The 18288-nt window shown below is 37.5% G+C and overlaps 2 protein-coding genes across 10 annotated transcripts in view; one reads left to right on the top strand and one right to left on the bottom strand.

Annotated features, from left to right (window-relative positions):
• LOC145945944 (uncharacterized) overlaps positions 1 to 18288 on the bottom strand; it is a 415644-nt gene that overhangs the window by 14445 nt on the left and 382911 nt on the right. The window lies entirely within an intron of this gene.
• LOC145945928 (neural-cadherin) overlaps positions 6870 to 18288 on the top strand; it is a 197915-nt gene continuing 186496 nt past the window's right edge. For 7 of the 8 annotated variants that reach the window (XM_083055209.1, XM_083055207.1, XM_083055212.1 and 4 more), the window contains exon 1: positions 6870 to 7795. The gene's annotated coding sequence lies outside the window, so the exon portion shown is untranslated. The remainder of the gene's footprint in view (positions 7796 to 18288) is intronic. The other variant, XM_083055210.1, reaches the window with a different exon arrangement.

Genomic DNA, 18288 nt, shown 5'->3' with positions numbered 1-18288 from the left:
ATAGATTCAAAGCTAAATAATAGGCAGTTACTGATTTACAGTCAGTCAAACACGAAAAACTCGGGCGAGTTGTTTGACTGACTCTAGTGGTTAGTAACTGTCTATTATTTAGCTTTGACACTATTATACATCTTTTACTTAGCAGAGATCATAAGCTACAGCATATGAAAAAAATAGCCAATTCCACTGAAATCTAATTTCCATAAGGATTATGAGGGGTCCTTTGTGAGATATGTGTAATGCGAGAGAGAGAGATATATATATATAGAAATGAAAATTGAGATAATGCTATTAATAACATGGATATTATTGTACTTGTACGAAATATGTCAGAGAGGCTACGTTATTGAGCTATACTACTGAAGTATATCAATATTTAAGTTATCGAATTGGCTTCTTTCGTGTTTGCGAGAATAGTCAATGTAAATCTGCGCTGATCAAACCGTATAAAACAGTCGAGATTGGAATACAATTCATCTCTTCGATCGGCAAAATATTATTCCAAGCATAGGTCTTCCGCGAGTGTCTAAAGACAGCGAAAACAACTCCATCGATCTTCGCCAGACTAAGGCCTGGGGCGTTGTTAAACTTATTTGAAAGCTTAACAAACGCTTAAAGTGGAAGAGGGTTAAGAAGCAATGACAATCTAACTCACTGCTTGGATCGGAACTTTGAAACTCAACCGCTGTTTCCGCCAAACAAAAGCCGATTACTACAAAGCGATCCGCCAGTGTTATATAATACTTCTCGGTCTCTTTCTCTTTCTTTTTATTTTTCTCTATATAATAGAAATTGCAAAATATTTTAAAATATTTTATGTAAATTCATTTAATAGAACAGGATTATGTGATAAATGTATTTTAGCAATAATACTATTGTAATATAGCAATTATTTTTCTGCGTTCATTATTTTATATATGTGCTTTCACCAAAAAATGTAAGAGGCTCTTTTTACAAAGAGAAATGTACCGCATAAAGCTTTGTATGATTTTGTTCGTATTTATTTTTTGTAAAGTTACTGATACAAATTTATATAAATGCAGAAATAATGTGTTTCCACTGACAAATCTGTTTAGTTTATTAAAGAATGAGATAAAGAAATAAAAAGAAAAAAAGAAGAACCTTTGTATAATTAAAATTTATTATTTATTTATTATTTTCTAAAGTAGAATTGAATGCACTTACTGATTAATGCATTGTATCGGCAAATATTGGTAGAAAATTTATACAAATATTTGCTAGAAATCGACTGACGTAAATTGCACTTGCAATTATGCAATCCTTTACACTACCAATATGTGAAGCCTCTCACTCTAGAATATATGTATATAGAAGGGATCGATTCATCTCAATATTTCTTAAAATATTTCTTTTGCAAAACTTATATAAGATACGAAAGAAAAAAAATTTAGCACGAATCCTTTATTACGAGATACATCTTCGATGCCAATAAAATTTCGAATATCTGGTGGTTATTTTTTTTTAGACGCTTAAAAATGGCACATTCTTTGTCGCCTCGTCGTTTACAGTCGACGTACGTGAATTTTTTTGTCATTACCAGAGTTTTTGTCATGCGTGCTCGAGATGAAGCTTTTGTTGGTCTTTAAAGTAGGTTGTAACCCTTGCACGCGAGCGGTGTAAGCGAGAGAGCTCGAGTGAAGTGGATGCGTCAGAGTGGATGAGGCTGCAATATTCAGATGCTGTTAGGGAGGATTTTCTCGTCCGCGGCGAATACATAGACTTTGAGCAGTCTTGGATCCATACGGATGCATTCAGGCGCAGTGTCGGGGTCGGCGCCTGAGATTTTGGTTCTGATTGTTTTCCTTGCAACGTAACGTGTATCTCGTTTTTTTTCGGATATACCATGATAGATGTATCGCGACGACAAAGGATCGTATATTTATGGTGAGTTATAAAATAAAAATAATAGAAATAAAATAAAAATAATAATAAATAAAATAATATATACATAATAATAAAAAATATTAATAAAATAAATTGATAAAGTCCAACTAGATTAGAGCTGAAGAGATTATTTTTAGATAAATTACATTACGTCACGGAATGAATAATTAAATTGTAAATTGTATAACATTAAAGAAAGCGTAATACGTTAAGGATAAATTGAATAATGTAGGAACATCTCGTTCTTGTTAGATATAACGCTCATATATCAGATAATACGAAGCAATGAACATTCGAGCGAGTAAAAAGTGTTGAGAGAATTTTTCCAATAAATATTATGCTCTCTCTTCGCTCTGATAATTCATTCTCCAGTTATTGATACTGTCAGAAGAATAATTATTTCCAGCGTTTTCTCTGCTAGAATCATGAATAGCAGAAGAGATAACAATAACAAAGCTATAGTAATGTATTTTTCAGATGGTAATATAGATTTATTTCTCGTAGATTTAAGAGATGTCAGCTTCTCTCGTAAAACAGATATGCAATGTCCCGCTTAACGATTTGAATATATACAGTACAAATACATTTCTGATCTTGTGCGTATCGTATCTTCTAACATGCATTTATTGTTAATGCATATCATTAATAAAATTCTACAGACAAATTGACAAAATTTGAAAGAAAAGGTAAGATGTCCAAGCAATCGAAATTACGTCAGTTGATATATACAACATTATTTCTCATGGAACTTACAAGTACGAAAATGTTACATAACTTTGTCGTATATGAATTAAATATCCAAAAATATAGTTATGCGACCGAGTATATGCGATATTTGATATGAAATATTTTGGAGATATATTGCTTCTGCGGGACAAAAAGTCCGCCGAAAGGCACCATTACGTATGCGTTTTAAACTGTTAACGCGGATTTAAGATCAGCGATAAATTTGCATCCAAATGCAGACGAGAACGACGAGACGACAAGACGCGTCCCAGCGAGTTGTATGCGAAAGGATCGTAAAAAGAAGGTGTATTCGTGGATTTATGCTTCCGCGACGATCTCGCCGGAAAAATTCAGAGTCTGTATTGAATCCTTTACGCCGAGTCGAGAGAGAAAGAGAGAGATGTGTATATTTCATAAAAGCTATAAATCCTCGTTAAAGAGCAGGTTACCCGCGCGTGTATGAGTTAAATAATGCCGGAAACTTTGAGGAAAAATTACCGCGAACGCATTACATACATTCCCACCGGACCGTATTTCGTTTTAACAACGAGCCTTAATTTACTGACGTTTTCACTAATAAATATCGTTAATACATATATTGCTGTATATTTCTCTCTCTTCGTCGATCACGCTACATAAACCGATGAAACTATAAAGACGCCTTTGTTCACGCGACATTAGCATGTGTAAACATATAAATAATTTCGTTCGAATTAGTTATATATGCGGCAATAATAGTGATATATAGAACGTATGTATGTATGAACGAAATATCTGGAACACGATAATTTTTACGATAATAAAATTTAATCGCATTAGCTTTCAAACAATAATTGCGTCAACGTTATCAATATGTAATGCATCACACTATATAGCTTATTATTTATATTATATACATTATATAAATTATATGTATATATTATATATTATATAATAAAATTATGTATATACATAATTAAAATATATAATTATATATATATATATATATATATATATATATATATATATATATTGTATAGATGTATCTATATCTTATCAAACTGAAATTAAATTTTGAGAGCGTGAAAGAAAATAGAACATGATCACGCAGAATTCGTTAGTTAATTAAAGCTGTGATTGTGATTATGCCCAAGTGCTTTTGTTCCATATTGAAAGTTCGTGGCGGATCGCCTTGACGTGCAATCATTAATCTTTCGGTTTCATTCGATATCGTCATTGTGTCATTTATCACGTCATTCATCGGACTGCAGCCGTGCGAATCGTGACGTTTCGGGGGGGAAGGAGGGAAGGGCACCCTACGATGAAGATTACGGTGTTTCGCGCGAGTTTCGTTGCTGAGAAAGGGGAAAAGACAACAAAAAGAAGGGTGCTGCGCACGAGCGAACACGGCGCGTGCTGCGCTCCTCACATCCGGGTGTGCAATATCGCGACATACTTCCGGCTGCCGATGATAATAAGAAGGCTCTAATAATAGCTTTGCGCGAGGCTTCGCGCACAGGCGAGACTTACGAGGGCGCAGGCAGGTTGAGGATCGTGTCTTGGAAGGATGAAGGGCGAGGTCGGTGATTGGAAAGATTGTTCGGGTCGTTCCGCTGTATCGTATATTATGGCACATTTTATTTTCTTATACACAAAGTGTCCTAGAATCATCAAATGCAATTTTGATCGCGGATATTAAAGAACAATCTAAGAAAATAATAGGTTGTTTCAATGACGAGGCTACGCGATACTTATGTTGTTCAATATTGAAAATTATAAAGCTTTGAAGAATCAAGTCTCAAGGATGTAATTATATATACATTATATATATGTAATTATTTATATATGTATATGTATATAAATTTTTATTAAAGTAAAATCTGCTTTAAATAAAATTTAAATTTAAATTTATTGACCTTATATGTATATATAAGAGAGAGAAATTTTTATTTTAAATTTACTTACAATGGATTTTACTTTAATGTAAATTTTAAAAGACCTAATTGTTGGAATACTAAAAGTTGAAAGGTATAATTATCATATCAGTACAAAATTAAACTTCTCTTTCTCTCTACTTTACTGCAAAATTATTCTTATCCAACAATCAATACTTCTATTGTCACTATTTCGCCTCGTATTATTCTAGATCAATAGTTCTCACCCTTCTGTTATTGATGTCATCCTAAATACGTGTCTCGCAGTATGCAGCTGTCTCTACCTTTTACACAACTGATTCTCCCCTTTAGCTTAATTTTATTATAATAGTTCTTAAACAAATACATCAAAAAATAAATTTAGAATCTATATATAAAAATTAATATTAAAATCTATAAATAAATTCTAAATTTCTGTAAAAAATTTATCGATGCATTCTTTTTGCGATAATTATCAATAAACAGACATAATGTTCATAGACGTAAAAATATTATTCTATCGGCAATTCTATCTTCGTCAATTTTTATCGAAGCAATTATTCACTCTAATTTAAAGATATCTCTTAACTTATGTATAGACAGTTCTATATAGAAATATGAAATCGAAAATTACGAAAATAGACGTGAAATCCACGCATACCAGGCAGGCCTGGTGTCCATCTCTGGGAGACGTTCAGCACGAGATTACGACATTTAGGATGCCGGGCGTTTGGGGTACACCAAGATGAATTTTAGGTATGTCCCGACGAAGTAGGGCAACGAATTCGCAATCGGTTGCGGTATCGTGGGATTGCGCATTCACGACGAGAAGAGATCGAAACTTTAGCCGCGACATACGCTATAACACAAGATGAAATTATTCATTCGCGTTTCTCTTTCGTATTACGTGTCTTCCGGCTCATTAACGACCTTAGTCGGTCCACCACCTAGATCTCTTATCGCAGCTTCACCGTCTCCGATGAGATATGCAAATGAAACGACTTATCCCCGGTAGTTAAGGTAAGAAGAGAAGAAAAAGAAGAAAAAAGAACAGAGTTACGCTACACTGATTAACTTCGAAATGTCGTTAAACGCCGCCGTTTCGATAAAAGCAAACCCTCCTCCATCGATCTTCCTCTCACGAGGAAGTTTTTCGCGTCCTCTCCTGCGAAGTTTCGTTTACCAACTCACGTATCCACTAAGAAGAGATTGCTATACGTTGCCTATGTTTTATTATGAAGGCTTTTCTCCAACAACGACGACGGCACAAAATTTATCTGTCGTAGCTCTTCAGGTAGGTTCGCAGTTTTCGTGATAATGAGACCGACTGTATGTTCGAGACTGACTTTTAATTTTTATAAAGGCTCATCAAAATCGTTCCAATTTAGTAAAATTAACGAAATACCGAAAGCATCTTCGCAAATTGTTGGAATTCAATTCGTTTAATGAAACGGAAGTTAACAACAAGGAGCCACGAATAAGCGGATTGGATTACTATACGAAATCTCATAAATTTGTGAAAATGCGCGATTCATCGTGCGCAAACTCCTTTGGCAAACACGAGACAGCGCGTGAGATTAATAAGAAAAATCGCGCGATAAAGAATCAGAAAGATTCGCGTTTACGCCAGATTCTCTCTCTCCTTCTCTTTGCGCGCGCGTATAATACATACGTTGTAAGAAATCTGTTCCAAAAGCTCTCTCTCTCCCCTATATCTGGCGAGTATCGTTCGCCAAGAATCCGCAGGTCATCGAATCCGAGAGGCAACCCCGTCGCGTCATCCCCCTAAGTCTCGGCCGACCACCCTGCTCGCCCTGCGTTATCTTCATTCTCGATCGTGAATGTTGGGGTGACGCGCGCGAGGGCAACTTTAACGGCACGCAGGCAACGTACACGACCGAAGCGCGGTTCGCGCGCGCACCCTGCAGCCCCTCGAGGGGGATGACGACGTTCCTCATGGCGGCAGCGGAGGAGGTGGTGGTGATGTTGATGGTGGTAGTGGAGGTGGTGGTGGAGTCTACGTCGAGGGGTGAGGAAGGGCGAGTCGAGTAGCGCGCGTATGAAAGGGGGACCTAAAGGGGGACGTAGTGGAAGACGACAAAGAGAAAGAAAGAGAGGGAGAGAAGGAGGGAAGAAGAGAGACAGGGTGAGAGGAAGGGCGGGAAAGAGAGAGAGAGAGAGAGAGAGGGAGAGAGTGAAAGGAAGGGAGACTGAACGAGAACGAGACCATCGCTCGACCATCCGCTCTGATGGTGGGGACCCGACGACCAAGAGATGATGGTGGGGAGTTCGCACGTCGACCGGAACGGCCCCACCAAGTTTTATCCAACGATCCGGGAGGCTCGTCGAGGTAGTGGCCCGCGCCCCACAGTCGCGATAGCTCGAAGCGCGCGCGCCGCGTTTCTCCGCGTCGAGTTGCGCGCGAGGGAAGTAGCAGCAGGGTGAAGCAGACGAGAGAGAAAGAGAAAGAGAGAGGAAGAAAGAGGGTAGCGTGGTGGCGGTGGTGTAATACGGTATACGGTGAAAGCGACGACCGCGCGTACCCGAGAGTCTCTCCCGAGGGCGCCACCCCAGCGAAAGGGGTCGTCGTCGGCGTGACGTTTCGTCGCGTTTCATCGCGAGATTCCGCGAGAAGTGTGCGCTATCGAAAGTATATCGAAAAAAAAGAGAGCCCGCGAGCAAAAGAGAAATAAGTGTGAAGCTACGAATATTGACGTATGTCATTATTATTTTCAAAGTAATCGTGTTGCTTTTTATTGTGTCTTCTCCGGCGTCGATCATTACTCGGATCGCGTCGGTGGATGTCGACTGGTCCTTCGACTACCGAGAAAACATACGTGCGGGTGAAAAGTGTCCGGGATAAAGGAGACGAGAACCTGTCGGCTGGTTCTCGCGGCACCGTCCGTATTTCCGGTATCCAGTACCGGTTCCGGTACTGAGAGAGAGCTGGTGGTGGTCGACTCGAATTTCGCGGTCATATACTCGTCGATCCGGATTATAATACCGCCTGGTTATCGCCCAGCCCTGGCTAGAACCAGCGGCCTGTGTTTTTTTCCGTCGAGCTGGTTTCAGGGGTGGCGGTAGGTTGATTGTACGTACACACGGGGAGTGTCGCAGGTGCGGAGGAACTCGGGGGTGGCCGCTATACACGAGGAGGGGTGTCCTCGCGCAACTCCCGCGCAACGTCGGAGCACCGAGTCCTGGGGAGGTGCCGTGCTTCTCTCCTATGTGTGTGTGTATTACGGGACGCATTAGCACCTGGCATCGATACCGTACGTATCAACTTGTTCCTCATCTGAATCTAGAGCGCGACGCGATGCCGCCGTTATACACAGTCTCTCTCCTTAGATTCTCTCCTACACCCCCCAAACAGGTTATTGATTTTGCCCAAGTAAGGAGGTACAGATGTAGCCCCGTACGCCCTGCGGCCTGCGACCTGCTCTCTTTCACCCTTGTCCTCCCTCTCTTTCTTTCTCTCTTTCTGTTATTCCTTCTCCAGTCCTCCGTCTGTCCATCTATCGCCTTCTCGCCCCACGATTTGTCCTTGATCCTGCGTATCTCTGACACATACAGATGAACTTAGGTGATCCTACCATACGCACACATACATACACACCCTTCTTTCCGAAAATGCGCGTGGCGTTGCATGCTGTTCGACGATATGTCATAGAGACGTTGCACTACGTCGAATGCATGTTTCAAATCGATTTTTTCCCTAGAGGATTGCGAGACAAGCAGTGTATAGATATCATCCTAGAGTGAGGTCATCGAAACTCTCCGAAAACATGCGGTGTGTCTTACGCGTGTGTTATGCGAATTATACTCTCGAAGGATATTTTGGAAATATCGCGCGTTGAAAGTTTTCGTGGAAGAGATGCTGAAAAGTTGCGTATGGAAGATAAAATGGAATCACGCCGATATGGATCCTGTGTGCATCGCGTTGACAAAATAAACCACGCTTCGGCATAATTGCCATTGATGTTATCGATGACGCATTTGTGCTTGTCAAAGTGTACCACATTGTCCTATGACGAGAGTCTTAAAGCAATCTTCCTCCCTTTAATCTCGATACGCGAAAAAAAATTAATTTAAAAAAATTAATTTTAAAAAATACATTTTCAGATTTATTTTGAAATATATTTCGGGCAAAATACACAAACAACGTTATAATAATCTTATAATAAAATTATTTAATTAAAGGTTAAAGATAATCACAAAATGTCGTAGCGTGCTTCGAGGACGGGCACGCTATCGATTACATCACAATTGCAATTTTACGAAGGCTCGTATAAGTGAATCTGTCGCATATAGTTGCCATTTACTCCGAAAACATTTTATCTTATCATCTTGACCAACGCGAGACCTTGTCGTGTCTGTATATCGTCGATAGATTGTATAACATACAACTCTTACGTGGCCTTTAAAGATTTACACTCTAGCCTTTCGATCTCTTCTAAGAATGTGATCTATTATCGTCAATTATTAAATAAATATTTATATTGTACACATACATGTTTTCGAGAATTGGAAGCAAGCTACTCATACGATCCTTACGCGTAAAAAATAATGGCGGATATCTACAAGTTTTTTCATCATTTCTGATTTTGCGACAATATTTATTTCTATGTTTAATAGAATCATATGTTCAATATGTGAATTGCTAAAGTATCATCATCTATAATAACTATTAACTCTTTTATCTCTCTTTTTTGAATAATTTAAAAAAAGCTTTCAAAAGAGATTTGTTAGTTTTTACTATTTTTTAGCATATTTAATATTTAAGTAAAAGTCAAGTACAATCTCAAAATTAATAAATGGCCATATTATTTGTAACAATACGACAAAAAGAAATACAAGTGTCGTGTCATGTCCTCAGTTTTTGCAATAAATATGATTCTGGAAATGAACGCAAATTTAAATATAAATAATATTATTTGAGATAACATAGATAAGCGTGAGAAATAAAAATTCCAGAAGAAAAACGCATTATGCAAACATTCCTTCGCGCTTTTCGATATTCCCTCGGATCGCCAAGAGGTGTTAGCATTATGCCGTAGTGTCAACGAACCTACGGTGGCACATTGTCGCGTAGTAGCGTGACTAAAGTGTACTTCAGACAGTGGTTACGGGCAGATTCCGACTGACACCCAGGGGGGGATCGATTCGCCGGGGAACTTTTCACAGGCGAGAGACAGAGCCGGCGATGTGCGGTTCTTTCGCGAAACCGGCGGAGTCGTAGTAGATCAATAAAAGCCACGTGAACCAACGACGAGACGATCGTTCTGTCACGCTTCGTCCGTAGAAGCCTCCGTGAATTCGGCGAGCGAGCGGAATCGATAATAATTCGGCTGAGGCCGCCTCCGCGAAGGATATGACCCTTTGAACTCTCTCAACAGTTTCTCTCGATCCGACGATCGCTTCCTTATCAAACATTCTTATGCAATACTCGTTAATATCATCAATATTAGAGCCTACGTGACCTTTAACAACGTTATCGAAAGCTCGGAGAAAAATTACCGCTGTTTGCTTAACAAACTGGTTTTTAATAGTTGGTAGGAAAAAAATATCCAAAAGATATCGTCTATCTATAAATAATAGTTTCTTTATATAGACTTTCCCAGAATCATATTTTTGTCAAAAAGTTGCATAGACCATCATTCGTTTTTACTTTAAATATTGAAATTAAATCTCTCTATTAAAATCTATTCAAAGTCAATTGAACAAAATTTTATTTTTATCCTATACTTTCGAATCTTAATTCGATGTATAATATATTATTCAATTTCTGATCTTGAATAATTTTATAAAATCGATTAATTATTTTTTCTATAGCTTATTTTTTATATATGTACTGTATTGAAAACTAATATTTTTCCGATATACTTACAAGAGATTTCTTTAAAAAAGAAATTAACTATAGAAGTGTTTATAAAAATAATTTCGGTAATTTTAGTAACATCGTATGTGTGCTTGAATGCAGTGATAAGACGAGATTGAGCAACGCGTGATACAATAGCTGACAATGTAACAGCTTTATAAATTAAATAGATTGTGTAGTTATTCAACTCGCAAATTAGCGAATAAATATACGATAACACTCATAACACGCTTCTTATATAAACTTTGCCGGTTATTCATAAAGGAACTATTCAGAAATCAAACATTAATTAAACACGTCCAACGGACTTTCGAGATTTATATGCATAATTCAACCACCCATTATTTCCAACCACGTTTGCGTTACTCATTTACCGTGATTAGAACTAATCACCTATTATAATGAAATGGGAAATATGCTTTGAAATGATCCGTTATTCACGCAACAGAATTTTATTTCTAAGCTCCATCTGCCATATGTAATGCAAAAAACATTTCTAGAAAAGTCTCTAAAAATATACGGAATAAATATCAGTACATAAAAACACATATGTATACATATATAAATATAAATAGAATTCTGTCGCGGAAAAGATTGCGCAAAAAATTGGTTTTAAATCAACTTCGTGAAGGATTCTATATCTTATAACCAATGTCAAACTATAAATAGTTGCAACGTCCCGAAAAATAATCTAGAGTCATTTCGCGTATCTCCGAGAGGGAGATCTCTTTACGACGAAGAGGCATCTCGATAGAAATAGCACATAGGCGTGTCTTGTCGCATCCGAGAGAGAAGTATCGCAACTATTTCTGAAATTATTTGGCATACTCGCAAAATATCTTAACGGCATGTCGAAAATGCTTCTGCGTAACGTGGAGAAAAACAATTATTCGCAAACTTGTGCAGATTGTATCGAAAAAAAAATCGCGTACTTGTGTCCATTCGCTCGTTGATCGTGCTCCAAGATTTCGCGATATTTTTTTTCTTTTAATAAAAGCAGTCGAATCGGAGGAATGACGGAGAAACGTCCGGACATTTTTTGATGTCGCCTTCGTTATTTTCGTATCGCGGCCGCGAGATGTTTACTCTAATGACAGCAGGTAGGTAAACGCATAGTCGGCGCTTTCAAGTTAATCCTGGAAATTGGAGTGATTCGTATAATTTCCTCGCTTTTGAATGCCCCGCAAAATAAGATTTATCTCTAAATCCCCGTGTATACCCAGCGGGGCAGAGCAGGGTAAAGAAAGGAGGAGGAGTGAGGGAGAAAACGGAGAACGGTCAATAGTGTCTCGAGGTATAGCATCGCGGTCGCCGGTAACTATATTCCTGGACGTGGAAAATTTAATTGCTTTCGCGGCATCGCGTCACCAGACTTCGTGTCCGTGTCTTTCCCCATTTCTCGTTTCGATGAAAATCTGATCGTCGAAACGAATGCGACAATAATCTAGGGAGAATACCAGCGACGATGATGACTGCACCGGGTTGCGGATCTATCGGAGCGTCGGATTAATTGCTTTCGTCCCATCGAATCACCGGTTATTGTTTTTCATCTCGCGTGTATATGTGTAGGTCGTCTCGTAAAATGGGTTTATCAATACGGCCCAAATATCTCGGTGAAAACGTCAATAATATCGAGGTAAAATGCGATGTCAGGGCGGTCAGGAAATAAGGGCGGATTGCCTTCGTCGAATAATGCGAGGGGAGGGACATAATAGAAAAAAAATTTATATTTATCGTACTGTACTATAGAAATATCTGCTTGTACGTATAAATAGTCGGAAACGTTGTCACAAATTTCCGCGCTCGATAATAGAATCGAGATATATAAATATGGAATATTTCAAAATCGATCGCGAGAACTAAGGTGTAAAAAAAATGCGAACAGATAATACGATTTTATCCCGTTAATTAATCTCGAGCAAACAAATTTTCAACGCGACACTTAATGCCGCAGTGTTTTAGTAAAGTCCCGCAAGCATAATTAGCGTAAAATTTTCATTGAGAAAAATTGAACTTGAAATTAGAGTCATTGAGAATAGGAAATGATTGACGATTGATTAGATGATGGAATGGATGTTGCATTACCCTGATTTGTAAGCATCTGGCGTACTAATCCCAGGAAATGAGCGTCCGCGAAACCGTAATACCTAAAACGGAATTTAGGATGTTTGGAATATCGCGTTTTGATCCGTAATCGTATTCGCCTAATAAAGCGCCAGTATAGTATCGCGAAATTATCGATATTCTCTCGAAAAGCAGCTCGAAAAGCACGATTGTGCAGGACTGTCGTATTGTAGGACACGTCCGTATATGCGCCATATCATCAGTCATACGATGTAAAACTAGCAGGTGTGGCAATACGAAGATGTCCGTTTGTTCAATTAATGGCGGCTCTTCAATCAAAACTCTGACCCAAATGCGAATATCCAATATGGTCTCGCCTCTGCCGTATTTTCTCGTTAATAACAACATAAAGTAGGATCAGAGTTATAGTTAAGTGAATTATGAAGTTTTGCAATTTATCTTGTATGATTAAATGGGAGGAAAAAGAGGGGGCAGGGCGAAGGGGGCACATGATTAAAATATATTTGGATAATGGAACGATAATAATGACAATAAATATGTAACGAAATTTTGACAATTACATATTCTTTCTTTCAATCCAATTAAATTTTTCGATTATTTCGTCGTCGTTATTCAGGTATTTTCTACGGTTGTTAATTTTGTTAATAACTATTATACGTTGTTCCATTTATCGAGTTGCATTCAACTTTATATACGTTTTCCGAAACGTGCTGGACGTCATTGCTCGTATTTAGGACAGATCCATATATTTATCTTGCCTCTATTACACACATTATTATTGCTTATATACTTGATATTCTTACGTCAAAGTTTATCGACCATGTGCCAAAAGTCGGTTCGTGTTCGACGCAATTATTTTGCTGATTTTTTTTGGAATATAAATCCCAAAAAATCCTATTTTAAATAAGACATCTGAGACTGAGAAATATCTAGATATATAATTGCTTAATAACGACTGTTCAAATATTTATGTTATCGCGTTTCAACGTTCCGGCGTAACGAGGCTTTCTTCGACGCAGTAACTTTCCTGAAAACGATTTCCACGAACAGAAAATTTTTCAAGTTAATTTCGTAGGGCGGCGTCGACGTATACGAAAGCCCAGATGTAACCACCCACTAATTGCGTTCGTTCGCATCAAAACAAAATCGTCGCTTGTGTTCGCCCTCGAGCGATTTGCAAAACGGGGTCAATGACCCGAGCGGCCGCGCAGCGTGGAAGCCCGCCAATGTGTCCCGAAATACGACGGAAGTTCTATTCGCGGGTCAACGTTTTCCAAGCTGGCCGTATGTACGCCATACCGACGAAGTTCTGACGTAGTACTCCGCCCCAGGATGAGTTGTTCATTAAGAACAATGGCTTCGATTGAGATTCTTAAACCAATTTAGAATACCGTATTGAGAGGTATTGAGGTTTACAAAATTCCATTTGAGAGAACGCGCGTCTATATATAAATCAAATTAATTGAATTTCGACATTATATTACATATATATTATTTATTATTATAGGTTAATCTCTCAAGAATTTAAATCTGAATTGAATTAATTTAATTGTAATTAATATACTCGAATATTGCTGAAACTATGGCTATAACGAGAAAATATTTTATACAAAAGTTAAAAAGTTTCGAGGGGAAAAAGATAAATCTTGAATTTTAACCCATTTAAGATCATTTTTCATTTAAAGCTCAACTTAGTTTTTTAAAAATAAAATTACCTTAATTTTTTATATAAATTGATTCCTCGTAATATTTGGCATAAAAGTCATAAGAGTAGGATGGCCAAAAAATAAATAGTTTACGAGATATTTTGTACTTTAATGTGATATATAATTTAACTATAAAACATCTCGTAAAATATTCATTTTTCAAGATCTCCTATTTCAATACTCTTATGCACAAAATAATGAGAGAAATCAATTGGAAAGAAAACACTTTTAAGGAAAAATACCTACGTAACTTGCAACTAACAGCTACATACATTAGATTATACATGCGATATACGTTCGAAGGTGTACATATAAATATCAAGGATTAGTACGATGTATAAAACAAGCATCACTATGCATATCGCAAACATAGAGCCAGACAGTCTACGAATTTATTGATTCGACCCTGACATATGCTGGACACATACATGTGATGTATATGTGCCCTAGCTCTCTCTGGTGTCTAAAGATTCGCCTCTTGTAAAAATCGTAACGTTAGAACAGAAGATCGACGAAAGAGTTTAAAGCATCGTCGTCGCTATCAGATGCGTGGAATCCAGAACACGTTCGTTAAACTCCGTTCACAATATTCGAATAACAATGTTAATATTATAAATTAACATTAATAATATTATATATTAATAGTACTAATATTATCAAAAATATTTTAGAACCTGATCAATGCGTGGATTAATATATATTTTCTCGAATAAGAAATTCAATTCGAGAAAGAAAAAAATTGTCATGGTCACAATCAATCAACGTTTGTTACCATGATTCGTATGAGAATCGAAATCTGGTTATCAGAAAAATGACTTGCATCTCGCGATTATATTGTCGCGATAGGAAAGGTTGAAAATTAACCGGGATTTCGTATTAAAATCATTCCTGATTTTATTTCGTTTCATTTCTCTCTCCCCGGAGTCGGAAAAATATATTTTATAAAATTTCGATTCAACTCCAGAATGGAAAAAGAAATATCAAGGGATTTCGGAATTTATATTGGAAAAGATTTTATTCCATTCGCACACAATAAAACTGCGATAACTTTTGTTTCTCGAATTTATTTCTTATATAACCGGATATAAATCTGGAAAAACAAAAAATAAATTAATTCTATTCAGATTTTCGAATTCCTGAGAGATTAACGTGTAAATAAATATGTAAATATATGTATAATGTACATATAATGTTTAAACTAATCGAGATGGATTGACATAGAGAAATCGGAGAATATATGTGCGGGAGAGATGTCTTTCGGAAAGATGTTCAGTACGAATCGGTCAATAAATAATGAGACTAGGATATTCTTATCACAGGCGTCGCTTATCGATCGCTCGGGATGTGACTTCGTCCTACAAATCTCGCGAAACCTTTCCATCCCCTTCGTCGTGTCGAGAATCGTTGATTTGGAGCTCCCAGAGAGTTTCCTCTCGAAGTGTTAATTCTCGCAGTCTTATTATTGTGCACGGGGCTTAACATCGATTCTCCTTGTAGTTCCCTGTATACTAAGGCTAACAAAGACGACTCCTTAACATTTGCGTGCAAGCGAGATTTCTAAGCCGCGGCTTAGATCAAAGTTCACGTTCGCCTCGCGGCCGATCAAGTATGTACCTAGGTACATACATATATTGTACATTTTACTCGCGTAATTACAGAGCAACAATCTGCCATCCGGTATCGTGCGACCACTCGCCATACGGAACCTCGAGAAGCGAGTTTTATTCTCGGAAACGAACGGTAAAATTACGGCGCAAAAATTGGCCGCTTCCGATTGACCGTAAAAATATGTTGCGATTGTGCACGAGAACGCCGATAGAGCCATAAATCCGCCCAACTTCCGTATATCGGTCACCCAAGATACACTTAATGTTACTACATTCGATCGGGCATTTATATTTCAGGGAGATCAAGAAGAACTATCGATACTAATTATTGTATCATTAAGTTGTGTAATGAGAAATGAACAATTCTTTACGCATATTACATATTTAACTTTCTCTCGTTACTTGAAATGCAGTTTAATTTTTAATCAATTAACATATAAATCGTCCTTCAATTTTCTTTGCCATAAACTTACTGTAACTATGAGTAAGATTTATCACTTTTAATATTTTTTTTTTGAAAATATCAATAATATTTTATTGCACGATATTGATAAAATTTAAGCGATATGATAATTTGGAAAATTAAAATTGTATTATTAGAATAGTATAAAGTTTATTAGAAACGAATATTCTTTATCACTTACACTCGTTAATTTTTGATAGAGGTCTCTCGGGAAATAATATTACATGTGTGATGTCATGGGATAAATTAAGACTCAATGAGGTCAATTAAGAGATAATTAGAGTTGTCGCAATATGACACATCTCTAAGTTTAATTCTCTTCGCGACGTTAAGTATTCTGTCATGTTCAAACTATTAAATACCACGAACAATATTATTAAGTATCTTAATAGTTTCTTCGAGCATCCAGATATTGTATGTAGATATTTTTATGAATCAAGTAGTTGGGCATATTTTTGGGAATTATATTTTTAAATGTGTTGTAATTTTATTGTAATTTACTATGATTATAAAGTATTTGATTTTATTAGTATTATCTTCAATATAAATAATTAGCGTCTAATATTAATTATAAATAAAATAACACAAAATAAAAATATTGACAATGTCTATTTCATCTATTTTGGTAATTTTATTATATATTATTTATTAATATATCAAAATTTATTTATAAAAATATGAAAAATATTTAATATTTTGTTTTTAATAAAATATATTAACAAAAAGAGATATATCGATTTATGAAAATTGTACCAAGAAACTATACTACAAAATCAATCGTTCTCTTTAAATGCATATACTGTTAATCTCTTCCTCTTCCTCTCTCTCTCTTTCTTTTTTGTTAAAGAAATTGATGAAAAATTACCACCAAGAAGAACGAAATGAAAGTGCGTGCGCACTGCGGTCTTCCATAATGCAAGTATAAATCGCCATTCCCTCGTGCTTCGCACAAACGTTTCGTCCTCGACCCTCAGAGGGATGAATCTCCCTCTTCGCGCACGCGGTTCGCGCAGTTTCACCGCGGAAACGGAACGCTTCACGAAGCAGGAACGTCACGTCGCCGACCGACCGACGACTCCAGCCAACGTCGCTGATGTCCTGAAATATGCAGCGCGAACGTCTGACGTTTGTCATTGTCCGCGCCAACCAAGTGTCGGGGGTCGAGGATTATCAGACCGCTGGCTGCGAAGATCGCGTTCCACTCGGTATACCGCACTGATTCCTGAGGTAATATCGTCGCGCGCGAAATCGGGAACGAAATTTACATAGTTCTCTCCTCGAATGTACCCCCCAGCACCTCTTACTCCTCGTCTCTTTCTTCATGGTCGCTAACGAGCCGTGGAGGAGCCTTTTCAGAGACGCTCCGACACTACGTTGGCCGCGCACCTTCGTCGGGGAAGCCCGAGATAGCTAGCTACCTAGCTAGTCTTTCCCCGCCATCGCCAAAATCGCTGTGCGAGAACTTTGAGGATCGTTACCACGAATGGGTGTTCCCGCGAAGCCGTACCTCGCACCCCCTAGAGACGTCTAATTAGGGTTCATTGTTATTTGCGCACGTATAGGGCTTAAATCTCGAGACTACGCCGACGCGGTCGTAACGCGAAAACCGCTTCCGCTTCGCTTGGTTATCGCTTCTCTCTTCACGAGCGAACTTTCCGAGCCCGACTTGGGTGCGATCAGATAATACCTGTCCTGCGTAAAGTGTACGTATAAATTTTCTCTTGTAAAGAGAGCGCCGCTCTTTTTTTTTTAATTACCGATATTCGCTGTTCTTGTTTTTTTTCCTTTTCTAGGATTAATTTATTTTTACGTCATCTTATCGATCGTTCTGTTATATTTCTCTATAGATAGGATTTGTTTATATATACCCAACATAAAAGATTCATGTCATACAATTCTTGAAATATCCTACGTGTCTTTTTGGACCGTTTAATCATTTTAATTATGTACTTAAAATCGTCTAGCGTATGTATGTATGATCTTTCTGTTTTTTAATTATTCTGCCACTTAAAAATATCGGTCACGC

This window comes from Prenolepis imparis, unplaced genomic scaffold, assembly GCF_030444845.1.
Source record: "Prenolepis imparis isolate NDT839.2.m4 unplaced genomic scaffold, iyPreImpa1.0 SCAF_15, whole genome shotgun sequence".
NCBI lineage: Eukaryota > Metazoa > Arthropoda > Insecta > Hymenoptera > Formicidae > Prenolepis > Prenolepis imparis.
The sequence above is the reverse complement of the archived record's forward strand: the minus strand, read 5'-3'. Positions and strand labels throughout refer to the sequence as shown.